Source organism: Vulpes vulpes, chromosome X (genome assembly GCF_048418805.1).
Source record: "Vulpes vulpes isolate BD-2025 chromosome X, VulVul3, whole genome shotgun sequence".
Taxonomy (NCBI): domain Eukaryota; kingdom Metazoa; phylum Chordata; class Mammalia; order Carnivora; family Canidae; genus Vulpes; species Vulpes vulpes.
The window spans coordinates 94,065,273-94,080,226 of NC_132796.1; positions in this window are offsets into that span (position 1 = coordinate 94,065,273).

A 14,954-nucleotide genomic window follows, 5' to 3' on the forward strand; every position below is an offset into this window, starting at 1 on the left:
ATGTTCCATGTGTATTTGAGAAAAATGTTTATTCTGCTACTGCTGGAAGGAATGTTCTGTATAGGTCTATTCCAACATTTCTATTTTGATTTTGTCTGGGTGATCTATCCAACTTTGAAAGTGGGGTTTTGAAGTTCCCTACTATAATTGTATTATGTATTTCTCCCTTCACAGCTATTAGTATTTGTTTAATATATTTAGGTGCTCTAATGTTGATTGCTTATATATTTATAGTTATATTCTCTTCATGGATTGATCTCTTTATCATTAGCCTTTTCCTATATTAGGGTTTTTAAATTAAAATATATTTTTTCTGACATAAGTGAAGATACCCATGCTCTTTTGGTTTTTTGTTTGCATGAATTTTTTCCCCATCTTTTCATGTTGAGTCTATGTGTGTCTTTAAAGGTGGAATGTGTCTCTTGTAGATGTCATATAGTCTTGCTTTTTATCTATTCAGCCATTTTGAATATAGAATTGAATCTATTTGCATTTAAAGTAACTGCCAATAGGTAAGAACTTACTAATGCTATCTCATTCTTTGTATTGTGGTTCTTTATAGTCCCATGTTTTTTTCCCTCTCTCTCTTCCTTTGTGAATTGATGATTTTCCAAAAGAGTATGCCTTGCTTCCCTTCTCTTCAACTTTTGTGTAGGTTTTTTTATTGTTGTTACCAAGTGGTTTACATAAAACCTTTTATAACAATTTATTTGAGGCTGATAACAATTTAACTTTGCTCTCATACAAACACTCTATACTCTTATTTAACCACCCCCCCACATTTTTGTTTTTGATGTCACAACTTGCCTCTTTTTTAATTTATATTGTGTATCCATAAAAAATTATTATAGTTGTGGCCATTTTTAATATTTATATCTTTTAACCTTTATATTATAATAGAGTAAAATAGTTAATTCACCAAAATATAACATTATTAGAGTATTTTTCAGGACTATATACTTACCTTTAACAGGTTGGTTATATAACTGTTCTATTTCATAAATTCCAATATAAGTGAAATCATATGATATTTGTCTTTCTCTGACTGACTTATTTTGCTTAGCATAATACTCTCTAGTTCAATCCATGTCATTGCAAATGGCAAGATTTCTGGGTTTTTTTTTTTGATGGCTGAGTAATATTTTCATGTTTTCTTGCTAATTCTTAGTATATTTTCATTGAAATGTGAAAAAATCCAGCATTTCTTGTAAGCAGATCTAGAGGTGATGAATGTTCTCAATTTTTAATTGTATGGGAAAGTCTTTATATCTTCCTCATTTCTGACAGGCAACTTTACAAGATAAAATATTCTTGATTGGCAGGTTTTTTTTTTTCCTTTAAGTTCCTTGAAAATAGCATCCCATTTTCTCCTGGTCTGTAAGATTTCTGAAGAAAATACAATGATAGCCTTATGTGCTTTTCCTTGTGTGTGAAGATTTATTTTGCTACTTTTAAAATTCTCTCTTTGTCTTGGAGGGACCTGAATGACTCATTTGGAGGAGAATTTGACTCTTGATCTCAGGGTTGTGAGTTCAAGCCCCATGTTGGATGTAGTAATTACTTAAAATCTTTAAATTTATTTGTCTTTGATGTTAGACAATTTTCTTATAAGGTGTCTTGGATAAGATTGTTTGGGATTGATATTTAGGGGGTTCCAATGATCTTCATGAACTTGGCTGTCCAAATCTCTCCTCAGATTTGGAAAATTCTCAGCCATTTTCTTTAAATAAGTATTCTACCTCTTTCTCTCACTCTTCTCCTTATGTGACTCCAGTAATGCATAGATTGTTTCTTTTACTGGTATCTGATAGTTTACATAGGGTTTCTTCCCTCTTTTTTTTCTTTTCTTTACTTTTGGATACTTTCAAAAAACCTGTCTTCTGCTCATAGATTGTGTCTTCTCCTGGACCCAGTCTGATTTTGATGCTCTTAATTACATTTTTGTTGTTTCTTTTATTATATTCTTCAGCTCCAAAATTTCTGGGTTATTTTGATTTCTATTTCTTTAACTTTTTATTTTGTTCATGTATTGTCCTGATTTTATTGATTTGTCTGTGTGTTTTCTTGTAGTTCAGTATGTTTCCTTAAGATAAATACTTTGACTTCTTTATCAAGCAAATTGCAGATGTCCATTTATTTGTTTTGATTACTAGAAAATTGTGTTCATCTTATAGTTTTCTTGTTTGAATTCTTGTATTGCTGTATTTACACTTGAAGAAGCACTCACCTCCCTTACTATTTACTGACTGGCTTTTGGAGTGAAATATATTCCATGAGCCCTGTTTCAAATTCTAATGCTTTTCTCAACTTTTTTCTATGGAAACTCCTGCTTCATACTTCTTTACTCCCCTTGTGTCAGAATTCTTAAGCTTGTTTGCTTTCTCTCAATCCTGCAAAAGAAAGCCAGTTACTGACAACACCCCTTTTGCTTTCTCTAAGATGGTGTTGAATACTAAAGTTTGTGTAAATTCTCCCAGGCCACATACTTAAGCATGCTTTTTACATATGCTCATTAACCATCTTGAAATGATCACTCTCACTGCCATTGACCATTGTGCAAAGGGATCCAACTATGGGGTGGGAGATGTGGGTGGGTGAGGTACATGGAGCATTGAGTATATCCATGGATCAGTTGTGGAATTTTGCAGGCAATGCATACCCAGTGGATTTTGGTCAGACTTTCTGATGGAATCTGCAAGGCAGTTTGTAAGATCTGTGTCTCTTTGATGACATCTAAGAGGCTTGTCTGCTATTCTCTGACCTGCTTTCTGCTCTCTAGTCATGCAGTACATTTCAGTATTCTGGATGGGGCAAGAAAGAAGCAAGTCTATTTGCAGAATTACACAGCTCAGGATTTTAGGTGCTCATTTATACATATTCACTCTAGCCCACAGAAGAAATCACAGGTCCAGTAGGTCTCTCTGGCTCTAAGCTGTGCTGCCTTGGAGGAGGGGTGATGTGGGTACAGTGAAATTGTTTCTCATTCATTCTTCATTGTGTCTTATCTCAGTTTTTTTTCTTTGATAGTGTGCTGATACTTGTCTGCTGGATCCCTGAACTTCCAACAAAGACTGCTGTTCATGGGTGACTGTCTAAATCAATGTTTTTTTTTGGGGGGGGAGAAGATGGTACAAAACTTATTCTGCCATATGATGACATAACTCTTGACCTTCTTTTCCTAGTACTCCTTTTATAGGGGTTTCTATCTGCAAGGTTAGCCTTGTCTCCACTTATATTTTAACCTTCTCTTATATATATGATAATTGCATATGCATGGAAACTTCTCTTTTTCATTATTGTATGTTTTTATAAACTTGGCCTATTAATACATTTTATTTAATCACAAATATTGACAGACACTACTAACTGGTTTGAGGATTCTAGTAAGACTTTCTCTCACTTCAGTTCCTCAAAGTTAAAAATAGGACTAACCTACGACTCAGCAATTGCAATATTAGGTATTTACCCAAATGATACAAAAATACTGATTTGAAGAGGCATATGCACCCTGATGTTGATAGCAGCATTATCAACAATAGCCAAATTATGGAAAGAGCCTAAATGCCCATCAACTGATAAATGGATAAAGAAGATGTGGTATATATTATACATATAAAATATTATTCAACTTTTAAAAATAATGAAATCATGCCATTTGCAATGACATGGATAGAGCTAGATTGTATTATGCTAAGTGAAATAAGTTAGTCAAAGAAAGACAAATACCATATGATTTCACTCACATTCAGAATTTAAGAAAGAAAAGAGAGGAACATAGGGAAAGAGAGGCCAGGGGATCCCTGGTGGATCATCAGGTTAGCACCTGCCTTCAGCCCAGAGTGTGATCCTGGAGTCCTGGGATCAAGTCCCACATCAGGCTTCCCTGCATGGAGCCTGCTTCTCCTTCTGCCTGTCTCTGCCTCTCTCATAAATAAATAAATAAAATCTTTTTAAAAAAATAGTGGGAGGCAAACCATAAGAAAGGATTAACTACAGAGAACAAATGGAGACTTGGTGGAAGGCATGTGGGTGGGGGATGAGCTAAATAGGTGATGTGTATCAAGGAGCTAAATAGGTGATGTGTATCAAGGAGCTAAATAGGTGATGTGTATCAATATACTTACTAGACTTGTGTTGAGCCCTGGTTGTTACATGTAAGTGATTAATCACTATATTCTACTCTTGAAAACAATATTAAACTATATGTTAACTTACTAGAATTTAAATAAAATTTTGAGAAAAACACTATCTCCCACTTCTTTAACTCTAATATACCCATTGTTTTTATTACTCAAATAATAGTTTATTAAACTAAAACTTTTCTAGTTTTATTGAGAAATAATTGGCATACATTACTGTATATTTATAGCATACAGCAAGATGGTTTGATTTACATATATTGTGAAATGATTACCACAAGTTTCATCCAGCATCTGTCTTCTTATATAGATACAAGTAAGAAAGGGGAAAAAAGGGGGGAAAAAAACTTTTCTTGTGATGAGAACTCTTAGGAATTATTTTCCTAAAAATTTTCCTATATACCATACAGCAGTGTTAGCTATAGTAATCATTTTGTATTTTACATCCTTAATACCTATAATAGGAAGAGTGTACCTTTTGGCCACCTTCTTCTGACTTCCCTACCCCCATACTCCACTTCTAATAGTCACAAGTGTGATCTCTTTTACTACGTGTTTTTTTCTTTTTAGATTCCATGTATAAGTCAGATCATACCATATTTGTCTTTTGCTGTCTGGCTTATTTTGCTTATAATACTTTCAAGGTCCATTTGTGTTTTTTATAGCTGAATAATATTCCATATTATTGTGTGTGAGTGTGTGTGTGTGTGTCTCAAAACTTATTATTTATCCATTAATCCATCATTGGATAGTTGGTTGTCTTCATAACTAGGCTATTATAAATAATGCTGCTATGAACATGGGGGTTCAGCTATCTGCTTAAATTGGGGTTTCCTTTCCATATGGATGTATTCCCAGAAGTGGAATTTCTGGACTGTATGGTGCCTCTATTTTCAATCTATTGAGGAACGTCCATACTATTTTCCATAGTGGCTATTACCAATTTGCAGTCCCACTGACAGTGCACAAGAGTTCCCTTTTCTCTACATCCATACCAGTATCTATTATGTCCTTTCTTTTGATGATGGTCATTTTAACAGTCTTGAAGTGAAATCTTACTGTGGTTTTAAAATTACATTTACCTAATGACTACTACATATACCTGTTGACATTTCATTTATCTTGGGAACAATGCCTGTTAAGGTCTTTTGCCCATCTATTAACTGGGTTATGTTTTTTTTTTTTTTTTTTGCTCTTGAATTGTAGGAATTATTTATGTATTTAATATTTATTTTTGCTCTGTTATTTCATTATTTCCTTTCTTCTGCTAACTGTGGGCTTTGTTTTTTCCTCTTTTTCTAGTTCCATAAAGCATACAGTTAGACTATTTTTGGGACATTTCTTGTTAATATGGCTGTTAGTTATTATGAACATACCTCTTAGAATTGCTTATGTTATATCCCATACTTTGCTGTGTTTTCATTTTCATTTGTCTCAAGAAACTTTTTTATTTCCACTTTAACTTATTCTTTGATCCACTCATTTTTCAAGAGAATGTTGTTTAATTTCCTTGTGCTTATGAATTTTCCAGTTTTCCCCTTGTTATTAATTTCTAGTTTCATATCATTGTGGTCAGAGAAGATACTTTGTTTGATTTCAACCTCCTTAAATCTGCTAAGATTTGATTTGTAGCCTAACATACGATCTATCTTAGAAAATGTCCCATGTGGACTTGAGAAGAATGTGTATTCTGCTCTGTATATGTCTATTAGGTCAATTTTGTCTATGATGTTCAAATCAACTCTTTTCCTTATTGATTCTCTGTCTGGATGATGGATCCATTTTCGAGAGTTGAGTAATAGAGTCCCCAACAGTTGTTGTATTGCTACTTATTTCATCCTATATTTCGGTTATTTTTTGCTGTATATATTTTGGTGCTTCAATTTGGGTGCATAAATATTTTTTATTTTTTTATTTTTTATTTTCTTATTTTTTTAAGATTTTATTTATTTATTCATAGAGATGCAGAGAGAGAGAGAGAGAGAGAGAGAGAGGCAGAGACACAGGCAGAGGGAGAAGCAGGCCACGCAGAGAGCCTGACATGGGACTCGATCCAGGATCTCCAGGATCACGCCCTGGGCTGCAGGTGGCACTAAATTGCTGCATCACCGGGCCTGCCATGGGTGCATAAATATTTATAATTGTTCAATATTCTTGGTGCATTAACCCCCTTATCATTATATAATGACCTCTTTGTCTCTTCTTACAATTTTTAGTTTGAAGCTCATTTTATCTGATATACCTATAGCAATACTGATTGGTTTGTTTGTTTTGATTACCATTTGTATGAAATATCTTTTCTATCCCTTCATGCTCAATGCATATATGTTTTCTTTTAAATTTTTTTAAATTTGCCAACATATGGCATAACACCCAGTGCTCATCCTGCCAAATGCCCTCCTCAGTGCCCATCACCTGGTCACCTCAACCGCTCACCCACCTCCCTTTCTACTACCCTTGCTCGTTTCCCAGAGTTAGGTGCCTCATGTTTTGTCACCCTCACTGATATTTTCACTCATTTTCTCTCCTTTCCCTTTACTCCCTTTCACTAATTTTTATATACTGCAAATTAATGAGACCATATAATGTTTCTCCTTTTCCAATTGACTTATTTCACTCAGCATAATACACTTCAGTTCCATTAAAGTTGAAACAAATGGTGGGTATTTGTCATTTCTAATGGCTGAGTAATATTCCATTGTATACATAAACCACATCTTTATCCATTCATCTTTCGATGGACACCAAGGCTCCTTCCACAGTGTGTCTACTGTGGACATTCCTGCGAAAAATATTGGGGTGCACGTGTTCTGGCATTTCACTGCATCTGTAACTTTGGGGTAAATCCCCAGCAGTGCAATTGCTGGGTTGTAGGGCAGTTCTATTTTTAACTCTTTGAGGAACCTCCACAGTTTTCCAGAGTGGCTGCACCAGTTCACATTCCCACCAACAGTGCAAGAGAGTTCCCCTTCCTCTACATCCTCTCCAACATTTGTTGTTTCCTGTCTTGTTAACATTCCCCATTCTCACTGATGTGAGGTGGTATCTCATTGTGTTTTTGATTTGTATTTCCCTGATGGCAAGTGATGTGGAGCGTTTTCTCATGTGCTTGTTGGCCATGTCTATGTCTTCCTCTGAGAAATTTCTGTTCATGTCTTCTTTCCATTTCTTGATTGGATTTTTTCTTTCTTGGGTGTTGAGTTTAATAAGTTCCTTATAGATCTTGGAAACTAGCCCTTTATCTGATACGTCATTTGCAAATATCTTCTCCTATTCTGTAGGTTGTCTTTTAGTTTTGTTGACTGTATCCTTTGCTGTGCAAAAGCTTCTTATCTTGATGAAGTCCCAATAGTTCATTTTGCTTTTGTTTCCCTTGCCTTCATAGATGTATCTTGCAAGAAGTATCTGTGGCCAAGTTCAAAAAGGGTGTTGCCTGTGTTCTTCTCTAGGATTTTGATGGAATCTTGTCTCACATTTAGATCTTTCATCCATTTTGAGTTTGTCTTTGTGTATGGTGTAAGAGAATGGTCTAATTTCATTCTTCTGCATGTGGATGTCCAATTTTCCCAGCACCATTTATTGAAGAGACTATCTTTTTTCCAGTGGATAGTCTTTCCTGCTTTGTCAATTATAAGTTGACCATAAAGTAAAGGGTCCACTTCTGGATTCTCTATTATGTTCCATTGATCTATGTGCCTGTTTTGGTGCAGTACCAAGCTGTCTTGATGACCACAGCTTTGTAGTACAACCTGAAATCTGGCATTGTGATGCCCCCAGCTATGGTTATCTTCTTTAATATTCCCCTGGCTTTTCGGGGTCTTTTCTGATTCCACACGAATCTTAAGATGATTTTTTCCAACTCTCTGAAGAAAGGCCATGGTATTTTGCAAAGGATTGCATTAAATATGTAAATTGCCCTGGGTAACTTTGACATTTTCACAATATTAATTCTTCCAATCGATGAGCATGGAATATTTTTCCATCTCTTTGTGTCTTCCTCAATTTCTTTCAGAAGTGTTCTGTAGTTTTTAGGGTATAGATCCTTTAGCCCTTTGGTTAGGTTTATTCCTAGTTATCTTATGCTTTTGGGTGCCATTGTAAATGGGTTTGACTCCTTAATTTCTCTTTCTTCAGTCTCATTGTTAGTGTAGAGAAATGCCACTGATTTCTGGGCACTGAATTTTTTATCCTGCCACACTGCCAAATTGCTGGATAAGTTCTAGAAATCTTGGGGTGGAGTCTTTTGGCTTTTCAATGGACAGTATCATGTCATCTGCGAAGAGGGAGAGTTTGACTTCTTCTTTGCCAATTTGAATGCCTTTTATTTCTTTTTGTTGCCTGATTGCTGAGGCTAGGACTTCTAATACAATGTTGAATAACAGTGGTGAGAGTGGACATCCCTGTCTCGTTCCTGATCTTAGGGGAAAGGCTCCCAGTGTTTCCCCATTGAGAATTATATTTGGTGTGGGCTTTTCATACATGGCTTTTAAGATGTTGAGGAATGTTCCCTCTATCCCTACACTCTGATGAGTTTTGATCAGGAATGGATGCTGCATTTTGTCAAATGCTTTCTCTGCATCTATTGAGAGGATCATATGGTTGTTGTTTTTTCTCTTGTTGATATGATCTATCACATTGATTGCTTTACGAGTGTTGAACCAGCCTTGCGTCCTGGGGAAACATTCCACTCGGTCATGATGAATAATCTTCTTAATGTACTGTTGGATCCTATTGGCTAGTATCTTGTTGAGAGTTTTTGCATCGGTGTTCATCGGGGATATTGGTCTCTCATTCTCCTTTTTGGTGGGGTCTTTGTCTGGTTTCGGAATTGAGGTGATGCTGGCCTCATAGAATGACTTTGGAAGTACTCCATCTCTTTTATCTTTCCAAACAGCTTTAGTAGAATAGGTATGGTTTCTTCTTGAAACGTTTAATAGAATTCACCTGGGAAGCCATCTGGCCCTAGACTTTTGTGTCCTGGGAGGTTTTTGTTGAGTGCTTCAATGTCCTCCCTGGTTATTGGCCTGCTCAGGTTTTCTATTTCTTCCTGTTTCAGTTTTGGTAGTTTGTGGTTTTCCAGAAATGTGTCCATTTCTTCAAGATTTCCAATTTATTGGCATATAGCTGCTCATAGTAAGTTTTTAAATTTTTTTGTATTTCCTTGGTATTGGTGGTGATCTCTCCTTTCTCATTCATGATTTTATTAATTTGAGTCTTTTCTCTCTTCTTTTTAATAAGGCTGGCTAATGGTTTATCTATCTTATTAATTCTTTCAAAGAACCAACTCCTGGTATTGTTGATCTGTTCCACAGCTCTTCTGGTCTCTATATCACTGAGTTCTGCTTGAATCTTTATTAACTGTCTTCTTCTGGTGAGTGAAGGTTTCATTTGATGTTCCTTCTCCAACTCTTTTAGGTGCAAGTTCAGCTTTTGTATTTGAGTTCTTTCCAGTTTTTGGATGGATGCTTGTATTGCAATGTATTTCTCTCTCAGGGCTGCTTTTGCTGTATCCCAAAGATTTTGAACGGTTGTATCTTCATTCTCATTAATTTCCATGGATCTTTTTTAATTCTTCTCTAATTTCCTGGTTGACCCTTTCATCTTTTAGCAGGATGGTCTTTAACCTCCACCTGTTTGAATTCCTTCCAAACTTCTTCTTGTGGGTTTGTTCTCGTTTCAAAGCATTATAGTCTGAAAATATGCAGGGTACAATCCCAATCTTTTGGTATCGGTTAAGAAGTGATTTGTGACCCAGTATGTGGTCTATTCTGTAGAAAGTTCCATGTGTACTTGAGAAGAATGTGTGTTCAGTTGCATTTGGATGTAAACTTCTGTAAATATCTGTGAAGTCCGTCTGGTCCAGTGTATCACTTAATGCTCTTGTTTCTTTTTATATGTTGTGTTTAGAATATCTATCAATTGTAGAAAGCACCGTATTTAAGTCTCCAAGTATAATTGTATTATTATCTAAGTGTGTCTTGACTTTGGTTATTAATTGATTGATATTCTTGGCCGCTCCCGTATTTGGGGCATAAATATTCATGTTTGTTAGGTCCTCTTGTTGGATAGATCCTTTAAGTTTGATATAGTGTCCCTCTTTATCTCTTACTACAGTCTTTTGAATAAACCTTATCTGATATGAGGATGGCTACCCCTGCTTTCTTTTGAGGATCATTTGAATGACAAATGGTTCTCCAACTTTTTATTTTCAGGCTGTAGGTGTCCTTATGTCTAAAATGAGTCTCTTGTAGACAGCAAATAGATGGGTGTTGCTTTTTTATCCAGTCTCAAACCCTGTGTCTTTTGATGGGATCATTAAGCCCATTCATGTTCAGAGTTACTATTGAAAGTCATGAATTTATTGTCATTAGATACTTATTCAGTCCTTGTTTTTGTGGATTATGTCCTTGGACTTCCTCTTTTTTTTACAGAGTCCCCCTTATTATTTCTTGCACAGCTGGTTTGATGGTCACATATTCTTTCAGTTTCTGCCTATTTTGGAAGTTCTTTATCTCTCCTTCTATTCTGAATGAGAACCTTGCTGGATAAAGTATTTTGGCTGCATATTTTTCTCATTTAGGACCCTGAATATATCCTGCCAGCCCTTTCTAGACTGCCAGGTCTCTGTGGCGGGGTCTGCTGTTAACCTAATACTTCTCCCTATAAAGGTTAGGGATCTCTTGTCTCTTTCTGCTTTAAGGATCTTCTCTTTATCTTTGGAATTTGCAAGTTTCACTATGAAATGTAGGGTGTTGAGTGGTTTTTATTGATTTTAGGGGTGGATCTCTCTATCTCCTGGATCTGAATGCCTGTTTCCCTTCCCAATTTAGGGAAGTTCTCAGCTATTTGATTTGTTGAAATACACTTTCTGGTCCTTTGTCCTTTTTGGCGCCCTCTGGAACCCCAAATAAACATAGACTTTTCCTTCTGAGGCTGTCATTTATTTCCCTTAACCTTTCCTCATGATCTTTTAATTGTTTTTCTCTTTTTTTCTCAACTTCCTTCCTTGCCATCAACTTGTCTTTATGTCACTCAGTCATTCTTCTACCTCAGTAACCCTTGTCGTTAGGACCTCCAGTTTAGATTGCATCTCATTTAATTTATTTTTAATTTTGCCTGATTAGATCTAAATTCTGCAGTCATGAAGTCTCTTGAATCCTTTATGCTTTTTTCTAGAGCCACCAGTAGCTTTATAATTGTGCTTCTGAATTGGCTTTCTGACATTTAATTGTAATCTAAATTCTGTAACTCTGTGGGAAAGAGTACTGTTTTTGATTCTTTCTTTTGTGGTCGGTGTTTCCTTCTTAGTCATTTTGCTCAATGCAGAGTGGCTAAAAACAAGTTGTACTGGAAAAAGGAGGGAAAGAGAGAAAAAAAAAGGGTGGGGGGACAAACAGAAAACAAAAACAAGGAGGGGTATCCTCTGATTCTATATACTCTAAGTCCCTAGACTTCCCCTGGAACTTTCCAATACTACTCGGTCAAGAACTTGCTCTTCCCGTGTCCTTCCAGCTGGTCTTCTGGGGGAGGGGCCTGCTGTGCTGATTGTCAGGTGTGTGCACCTTGGGGAGCTGCCCCGCCCCCTGCCATGTGTATGGCTCAATGGGAACTGTTTATCCTGTGAGGCCCCTGCTCCCTGATGGCCCACTCAGTCCAGGCCCAAGGTGACAGCAGAAGGAACAACAACAGTGGCAGCGGTCAGCTCTCTAGCTCTTGAGTCAGCTCCCGCAGTAACTACAGCAGTCTCCCAGTCCGCAGGGGCCTGGATGCTCCCGATGGGTGGTGCTGCTCTGCACAGCTCAGGGATGCCCGTCGCAGGAGTATCCTTGCTGCCCTGTGTCCTCCCTGCCTCCACCTGTCCTGGGGGGAGCACCAGATCCTGAGCTGTGTTCCCCAGCGCCTTGGGCTCCAGGGCCTGCACCCCTGGAATCGCATTCCCGGGGCTGCGCAGCCCCCCTCCACATGGAGCTGCCACCTGAGCCACCACCTGAGCTGCTCCTGGGGCCCTGCCTGCTGGGTGCTGCAGCCCCTCAGGGATCTCAGCCCATCATGTGTGGTGCGCTCTCCCCAGGGCACAGTTCCTCTGTTAGTGCCCCTGGGAGTCTGAGGGCATCACTGCCCCTCCGGGGATCCTGCTTGAGTTCCCTGCGAGTGCCTGTCCATCTGGGAAGATTGGTAAAGTTTCTGCTTCTCTGGGGCTGGGCTCTCCCGTCCTGGGGGCTCTAGCTATGCGACCTTAGCCCGGCTCCTTGCGGCACCCCTCACCCTTGGATGCTTTTTTATTTCTTTATTTTTTCGGTCGTCCTACCTTGTTATAAGCCTGAACTCTTCTCTCTGTAGCCTTCCAGCTGTTCTCTCTTTAAATCTCAGGCCAGGGATCCCTGGGTGGCGCAGCGGTTTAGCACCTGCCTTTGGCCCAGGGCGCGATCCTGGAGACCCAGGATAGAATCCCACGTCGGGCTCCCGGTGCATGGAGCCTGCTTCTCCCTCTGCCTATGTCTCTGCCCCTCTCTCTCTCTCTCTCTGTGACTATCATAAATAAATAAAAAAAAATTTAAAAAAAAATAAATCTCAGGCCAAATTCGTAGGTTTTCAGGATGACTTGAAAGTTATCTAGGTAAGTTGGTGGAGACAGGTGACCTGGGGACCCTACTCTTTCACCATCTTGCCCTACCTCCCTCTATATGTGTTTTTAAGGCTAAAGTGAGTCTCTTATAGGCAGCATATTGTTCAATATTTTTCTTTTTTTTTAATCTATTCAACCATTCTGTCTTTTAATTGGAGAATTTAGTCTGTTTACATTTAAAGTACATATTTATACATAAGACCTTACTATTGCCTTTGTTCATTCCTTTTGTTGTTGTTGTTCTGTAGATACATGCTCCTTGTTTCTTTACCTTCTTTCTCTTTTTTGTTGTCACATCTTTTGGTATCCATATGCTTTGACTTCTTTATTGTGTTCTTTCGTGTAATTACAAGATTTTCCCTTGTTACTACCAAGAGGCTTACAAAAAAAAATCTTAACCTAATAACACTCTTTTTTAGACTGATAACAAATTAACTTAAATGGAATTCATAAACCTTACACTTTTACTTCTCTGCCCCTTCACATTTTATGTTATTGCTGTTACAGTTCATATTTGTATATTTATTATATTGTGTAATATACATTATATATGTATATAATGATCCCCTTTGTCTCTTCTTACTATTTTTAGCTTGAAGCTCATTTTGTCTGATATAAATATAGTAATACTGCTTTTGTTTGTTTTGATTACCATTTGCTTGAAGTGTCTTATCCATCCCTTCATGCTCAATCTATATGTGTTTTTAAGGTTAAAGTGAGTCTCCTATTGGCAGCATATTGTACAATCTTTTTTTTAATCCATTTAACCATTCTGTCTTTTAATTGGAGAATTTAGTCTGTTTCATAAATATATAACACATACATATATAATATGTATATATAATACAGATTATATAGTTATGTTTATTTATGTTAGTTATGTTTATTTATATATCCACCAGCACCAGTGAGATTATACTATGTCTTTATGTTTTTATGGTGTTACTCAGTGTTATGTTACATTTAGCATTTCTTGTAAGACAGGTCTGGAGGCAAAGTATGCCCTCAGCGTTTGTTTGTTAAAAAAAAGTATCTCAATTTCATTTCTGAAGGACAGCTTTGCTGGGTATAGAATTTTGGATTGACAGTAATTTTCTTTCAATATTTTGTATATATCATCTCACTCTCTCCTGGGCTGACAAGTTTCTGTTAAGGGCAGCCTGTCTGAGTGGCTCAGTGGTTTAGCACTGCCTTCCACCCAGGGCGTGATCCCGGAGTCCCAGGATTGAGTCCCACATCAGGTTCCCTGCATGGAGCCTGCTTCTCCCTCTGCCTGTGTCTATGTCTCTCTCTCTCTCTCTCTCTCTCTCTCTTTCTCTGTGTGTTTCATGAATAAATAAATAAAACCTTTAAAAAATTTCTGTTAAGAAATCTACCTCTAGTCTTATGGGAATTCCCTCATATATAACACGTCTCTTCTCTCTTGCTGCTCTTAAAATTCTGTCTTTGACTTCTGAAATTCTAATTATAATGTGTTTTGATGTGGTCCTATTCAAGTTCAACCTATGTGAGATCCTTTGGGCCTCATAGATCTTTATGTCAATTTCTCTCCTTGGCAGTTTTCAGCCATTATTGCTTTAAATACACATTCTATCCTATCCTTTTCCCTTTATCTTTGCCTTCTGGAATTCCCATATTGCAAATATTTTTTCTTTTCATTATGTCCTATCATTCCCATAGTCTTTCTTCACTCTTTTTCATTCCTTTTTATTTTTACTTCTCTGAGTAATTTCCAATGTCCTCTTCTCAAGGTTGACAATTCTTTTGGATGGTCGAGTCTTCTTTTGAAACTCTCTATTGACTTCTTCAGTTCAGTTATTGTATTTTTCAAATCTGAGATTTGTTGTTTTTGATATTTGATCATTCCTTGCCAAACTTCTTGTTTTGTACATGCATTGTTTTTCTAATTTTGTTTAGTTATCTGTGTTTTCTTATAATTCACTAATTTCCTCAAGAGAATTGTTCTGAACTCTTCATCTACCAGTTCATAGGTCTCCATTTCTTTAGGCTCAGTTATTGGAGCTTTATTAGTTTTTGTTGGTGGTGTCACATTTACTTGATTTTTTGGTAATCTTTGATTCCTTAGGTTGGTATTTATGCATTTGAGTAATTTGACTCCTCTTTCAGAACTTACAGATTTGCTTTGACAGAGATAGTTCTTCCCCAGTCAGCTCAGTTTGGGTTTCTAG